At 40.0% G+C, this 7,064-nt stretch overlaps 1 pseudogene; it reads left to right on the top strand.

The window, feature by feature from the left end:
* Positions 1-2,414: 2,414 nt before the first annotated feature.
* Positions 2,415-5,842, top strand: LOC142609133 (uncharacterized; annotated as a pseudogene).
* Positions 5,843-7,064: the final 1,222 nt, after the last annotated feature.

The raw sequence follows: 7,064 nt of genomic DNA, 5'->3' as shown, positions 1-7,064 counted from the left end.
AAAAAAACCAGTAACTTTGTTATTCTAATAGTAAAGTTCCCTAAAATGTTTGTTTAATAATTAGTTGTATTGAAAAAATAATTAAAACAGTAATATAGTTGGACTATTTGTTATCTTTTTCATGATTAGGCCTCCAAAATCGTATGCCAGGAAGAATCCATACTAATTAAAATCCAAAATTATTTTAAAAAAAATGTTGCTGTAAGTATTTTGAATCATTGTTAGTGATCAGTTTTTCATGGTAACTTAAGGCTTCAACTTTTGTACATGTATCTTCTGCACGCTAGATTGTCACCTTTAACCATCCAATCTCTAATACCATCACACACTAAAAAATCTCTCTCTCTCTCTCTCTCTCTCTCTCTCTCTATATATATATATATATATATATATTAAAATGAAACGTGCAGTAGAACGTAGTGCTTGCTCTCGGGTAAGCTATCTTGTTCTCTTCACTGCTTTTGCCGTGAGTGAGAGGGTCTCGTTAGTTTTTTGAGGAGTCATGGAGAATATGGCAGGGTTGTGGGAGCGGCTCTCTCTGTCTGAGGAGGAGGGGTCTTCATACAAGTTTGAGGCTATGGAAGGGGGGTGTGGATGTGTAGTTGCAGCGAAATTTTTCACACACAGGTTCTGAACATGGAGGCTATTGCTAAGATTTTCAACCTCTTTGGCGAACGAAGTTGGGTTTCAAAGTGAAGGACGTAGGTAATCACACAATTCTTTTTGTCTTTGGTGATGAAGTCGACGCTGATAGAGTTCTCATGGGGGAGCCATGGAACTATGACAAACACCTGGTTTCGCTCCAATGCCTGGTAACGAATGTTCCGATGAAGGATTTAGAGTTTAATCGGACGCTATTTTGGTGCAACTTCGTGATCTTCGTCTGGGTGACATGAACCCATGTTCAGCTTGTGAGATTGGTAAGATCATCGAGGAGGTACAAACCGGGATGACAAAGTGGGGTTCTCAGGATGGCAGCTGCTACATGCGCATCCGAGTGTGGGTTGACACATCAAAACCGCTCTGTACGGGACGTAAAATATGCTTGGAGGATGGTAAGGTCAGTTGGGTTCGGTTTAAGTATGAAAGATTACCCAATCTTTGGTATTGGTGTGGGCTTTTGACGCATAGCGATAAAGATTGTGATTTATGGGTGCGGAGTCGTGGGAGTCTAACAGAGCAGGATCAGAACTTCGGTGGATGGATGAGAGCTCCAACAACACTACCTAAGAAGTGTTCAATAGTGAAAGTTGAGGGGTGCGATAGGGAGGAGATGAGGGAAGTAATACCACCTACTGTAGTTCATGATCATGATGACAGGGTCAGCAACAAGGAAGACGATCAGGGTTTGTGCAGTCTGATGTGGTTCCCATTGGTCCGGGTAGGAGTGAGTGTATGCCTGAGGATGAAATGGATACTTCTGAGCATCTCGACGCCAAGCCTGGCAGGAATAATGCGGACTTCCAGGAAATCCTTAATGAGTTCGATGTGGGGTTGTCAAAGTATGATGGTCTAGCTATGAATTTTTCTCTGCCAAGAACAGAGGCTGGTTTGGTACTCCCTTTTGGTGCTTCTAAGAGTCCGGAAGTTCAGCTGGTTTCATCCACAGAGGGGAGTTTTCCATTAGGTGGGCAGATTCGTAGATGGAAGAGGTTGGCACGAGAACTTGCTGAAATTATGAAAGATGGTGGTCCGTTTTTCTGCTAAGTGTAATTTCCAGGAGGGTGTGGAGATGGAGGAGTACTTAGTTCCTACTAAGAGATGTTGTGCCATCATTAAAAATTTTGAAACGGTGGAGGTTGTTGATCAGCCCCGCTGAGAGCAATGAGTTGCCTAGTCCGGAATTGCCGCGGACTTGGGAATTCGCGTGCAAAAAGAGAGCTTGAAGATTTAATTTAGGCTAAAGCTCCCCTAATTTTTTTTTTATCAGAAACTTGGGCTAATAAGGAACAGTTAGACAGATTGAAGTGTAAGATTAAGTATGCAGGTTTATTTTTTGTTCACAGTTAGGATAGAGGGGGTGGTTTCGCCCTTCTGTGGCAACAAGGGGTCTCAGTTTGGGTTGATATTTTTTTTTCTAAATTTCATATTGATGTTGTGTTTAATGGTGGTACTAACGAGGTTTGGAGATTTATAGGTTTTTATGGCGAGCCGGACACAAATGTTAAGGATGAGGCTTGGAATATGCTTTGCCTTGGGTATGCATGAGAGATTTTAATGAAATTCTCTTTACGGAAGAAAAGTGAGGGGGTAGGGTGCTCCCTCATGGTCAGATGCAGGCTTTTAGGGATGTCCTGGCTCTTTGCAGTTTTGTTGATTTAGGATTTACTGGTCCTAAATTTACGTGGCAAGGCAATAGACATGGGCATGTAATTTGTGAGAGATTGTATAGGGGTGTTGCAATTTACGATTAGATGGCGAAATTTCTTGCAGCGTTTGTTAGGCATCTTCATTGTATTGCTTCTGATCATAGGTCAATCCTACTCATGTTGGATCCAAATTGTGAGTCTGTTAGATGGAAACACAAGCCTTTTCACTTTAAGGAGATGTGGTTGGCTGATCGAGGTTTTGGTGATATTGTTAAAAAGGCTTGGGAGGCTCGGCCTAGGGGACAACTTATGTATAGGGTGGTGACCAAGATTAAGAAGTGTAAAAGAATTTTGCATTCTTAGAGTAAGAATCATTTTGGAAGCGTGAAGGACCAGATTAAGAAGAAAAAAGACCTTCTTTGGAAGGTTGAAGAGGTCTCGGCCAAGGGTGGTGATCATGATATGGTGGTTCAATTGAGGCGAGAGCTGAATGTCTTGCTTGATAAAGAGAATCGTATATGGTTTCAAAGGTCGAGAGCTTTATGGTTGGCGGAGGGTGATAGAAATACAAAGTTCTTTCACAGGGTGGCAACACAACGTAAGAGAAGGAACTTTATTAAGGGGATTTGGGATAGGCATGGTGCATGGATGAGAAGGCAGTGGTTGATCTCTTCGTTGATTTTTATGCTCGGCTCTTTACTACCTCAAACCCAACAGATTTGGAGAGAGTTTTAGCAGGGGTTCAATATGTGGTTGATGATTCCATGAATGCATCCTTAAATAAGCCCTACGTTTATGAGGAAGTGGATGTTGCTATTAAACAGGTGGCCTCCTTAAAGGCCCCAGGATTGAATGGGATGCCTCCCATTTTTTATCAAAAATTTTGGCTAGATATTAGAATGGAGATCTCTGATGTAGTACTCTCTTGCCTTAATTTTGGTACTTTTCTTAAGTCCATTAATCACACTTTCATCACTTTGATTCCTAAGGTAACTAATCCTGAAACTGTTGCTCAATTTAGGCCTATCAGTCTTTGCAATGTTATTTATAAAATATTGAGTAAAGTTCTTGTAAATTGACTGAAGCCTATTTTGAATTCTGTTATTTCGGGAGCCTAGAGTGTTTTTATTGCTGATAGAGTTATTATTGATAATATCTTGATTGCCTTTGAGACTTTGCATCATATGAAAACAAAATGTTTAGGCAAGACAGGTTTCATGGCCTTAAAACTTGATATGAGTAAGGCTTATGATAGAGTTGAATGCGTTTTTCTGGAAAAGATCCTTCTAAAGATGGGTTTCAAAGAGTCATGGGTTACCTTGACTATGCAATGTGTGACTATAGTTTTTTACTCAATTTCGATGAATGGTGAGCCTCAAGGTCTTATTTATCCTCAGGGTCATATTTTTATTCTTATTTTGTGCAAAAGGTTTGAATGCCCTTCTCTCTAAAGCTGCTAGTGAAGGTGATATTACAGGGGATTCTATTTGTAGAGCTGGACCGAGAATTTCCCATCTTTTCTTTGCAGATGATTGCTTTTTATTCTGTAGAGAAACTCCTTCAGATTGTGCTAAAATTCAAAGCATTCTAGCATGGTATGAAGCTGCCTCGGGTCAATAGGTCAATTCTGATGAGATTATGGATTTCTTTAGTAGGAATACTTCTGAAGAGGTTTAGGAAGAGTTAAAGGTTATGTTAGGGGTGCTTGCAATCAAAAGTTATGAGAAATATCTAGGGCTTCCATCATTTGTTGGGCGCCAAAAAAAAGCTTGCTTTAATCACATCAAGGAGCGAATTTGGGCTCGTATGCAAGGGTGGAAGGAGAAATTACTTTCTTAGGCCGGTAAGGAAATTATGATCAAAGCGGTGGTTCAGTCCATCCCCACTTATTCTATGAGTGTATTTCGTCTACCTATTGGTTTGTTCAAGGACATTGAAGCTATGATCAGGAAGTTTTGGTGGGGTTGTTTTGAAAATTCTAGAAAAATTCATTGGGTTTAGTGGGAGGCTCTTTGTTCTTCTAATTTGGTGGTATGGGGTTTGGGGACCTTCAGATGTTCAATGATGCAATGTTGGGTGAGCAAGTTAGGCGCTTGTTCCATGACAGAAATTCTTTGGTCTATAAGGTATTTTGGGCTAAGTAATTTCAGTTCGGTAATGTCTTTGATGCCAAGGTGTCCCCTAGATGTTCCTTTGCTTGGCATAGTATTTTGCAAGCCCGAGAGGGGGTTTTGAGGGGAGTTAGGTGGAGGGTGGGAAATGGGAAAGACATCTTGATATGATAGCATCGTTGGTTGCCTTCTAAAGGGGGTGGATGTATTTTATCTCCTCAGCGGGATAAGTATCTGTAGGTGGTCCAAGATTTGTTTCTGCTCGAGTCTAAGAGGTGGAATGAGGAGCTTATTGATTTGAGCTTTTATCCTTGGAAGGCTAAAGTAATTAAAGGTATACACGTTAGTCAATTTGTGGACTTGGATACACTGGTTTGGCCATTATCACCTGATGGAGTCTACTCAGTTCGGAGTGTGTATCGGTTGTTTATTGAGATCAGTAGACATAATCTGCCCAGTCCTTCGAATGTGGAGGAGGGTAAAGGGCTGTGGAATGGTATTTGGAAACTTCGGGTTCCTTAGAAAGTTCACCATTTCCTTTGGAGAGCTGCTTAAGAGGCATTTCTTACCAAGTTTAATTTGTTTAAGAGGCATGTGGTGGCTAAAGGTCCTTGCGAGTAGTGTTGTGAGTCCAATGAAGATAGTATCCATGCTCTGTGGTTATGTGATTCGGTGAAGGCTATTTGGATGTCTGACCAGCGTTTCTCTTTTCTGTGTTCAAAGAGATTTTCCACGTTTGAAGATGTTTTTTGTTTTTTGCATGGGGAAGTTTCTTCCAAGCTGGTGGAGCTCTTCGCCATGGTTGCGTGGTGCATTGGGAGCTTCGGAATAGGGTTAGGGAGAGACAAAAGGTGTTGTGTATTGATAAGGTGTGTCATCGGGCTTCTGATCTGCTGAAGGCGTTCCATGATGTGCATAAAAAGGTCTCTCGGGTGGTTGTTCAAAATGGGGATAGTGGAAACCGCCTGCCTTTGGTATGTACAAAATTAACTTTGATGGTGCTTTGTTTGAGGAGCAGGCATGTGCAGGTCTAGGGGTGGTTATTAGGGATTCAGCGGGGTTGATCATTGGTGTGTTGAGCCAAAAAATTAGGCATCCAGGTTCCGTGGACATTGTGGAGGCTTTAGCTACTAGTAGAGTCATTGTCTTTGCCAAGGAGCTCTGTCTTCAATCTGTGGTGGTGGTGGAGGGTGATTCCTTGCGGGTCATCCAAGCTATTGTTGCAACCAAGCCTTCTAGGACTATGTTTGGAAATGTTATTGCTGATATTCATTGTTTAGTGCCTAATGTTAATTGTCGTTTTTGTCATGTTAAGAGGGGAGCAATAAGCTTGCTCATGCCCTTGCTCGTAGAGCAGTTGCATCTACAGATTTTGATGTGTGGTTGGAAGATCTACCACGTGATTTGGAGGGTGTTTTTTAGTTTGATTTTCATTAATAAAATTCCTTACCTATTTCTAATATATATATATATATATATACACACACACACACTAAAATAAAACATGAAAAATCAGATTTTAACTTTCCTTTATTGTAGTTCATCATACATTGCTTTACCCAAGATAATCACAAACTCTATTTACATGTTATTTGTACATAAGAAAAAAAAATTATTTATTATGATAGTTTACTGTGTGAAGTCTGATTCTAGTGATGATTATGATGGCATGTTAAAGTAAGCATGAAAGAACTAGTCCTTTGCGGTTTTGAAGCAAGGGAGACGATTTCGTACCGTACTGGCTGGTACGAATGAAATATCTTGTTCCGAAGACCAAATCGGTACAAGTGACTCTCCCATTTCATACTGGTTTTTATGTCGGACTGTTTCGGGTGATTTTGGCCATTTCGGGGCGTTTTGGTCCTTCCTGCCGAAATATTGATTTCCGGCCGAAATCATTTAAGAACAAGTATTACCTCTTTGAAACTAATGTTTTCTTGTAAAAACCCATAGATCCATGACACTGAGACAATGACAAAGTTTCGGCGAAGCCTACCTCTGCATCATGGCCTAGTTTTGTTAATTTGCATCTCTCAGACCAGACTTTTTTTTTTTTTTTTTGTCTTCTCCTCTTTCTTCGCTCATGAACACCAGAGAATGGACTTCTCAGTTTTGAGCATTTGACTTCTCAGTGCATTTTCAAAACGTGTGGGATGTGTTTATTCTTTTTGAAAGTAACATGTGGTTCTGAGCATTTGGCTTCTCAAGGCATTGAATTCTATTCAGAATTCATGTGATAGTTAGGTGGGATGTTTGACCTTTTACACTTGTTTGAAGTTTTTCTTATTTTTTATTTTTTATTTATTTTTAATTTTTAATTTTTAATATAATGATTAGATAATTTAGATTTATTTGTAATGGATTGGGTCATTGTAGAAGGATAAAGATAATGATGAATTGAGCCTAAATATACTTAAAGACATAGGATTTAAATTCAGCATATATATATATATATATATATATATATATATAGGATTTTATATGATAGCGGTAAACCCGAAACGGTATACCGATATTGACCGGTACTCGAAATATATCGTAACGCTGACTAAACCAGTACAGCCTCCGGTAAGGTATTGACTTCCTTGTTTTGAAGACAATTTTATAGTTTCTCGGCCGCAAGGCTGCTTAAGGTTTGATTGGT

This window comes from Castanea sativa, chromosome 9, assembly GCF_040712315.1.
Source record: "Castanea sativa cultivar Marrone di Chiusa Pesio chromosome 9, ASM4071231v1".
NCBI lineage: Eukaryota > Viridiplantae > Streptophyta > Magnoliopsida > Fagales > Fagaceae > Castanea > Castanea sativa.
The sequence above is the reverse complement of the archived record's forward strand: the minus strand, read 5'-3'. Positions and strand labels throughout refer to the sequence as shown.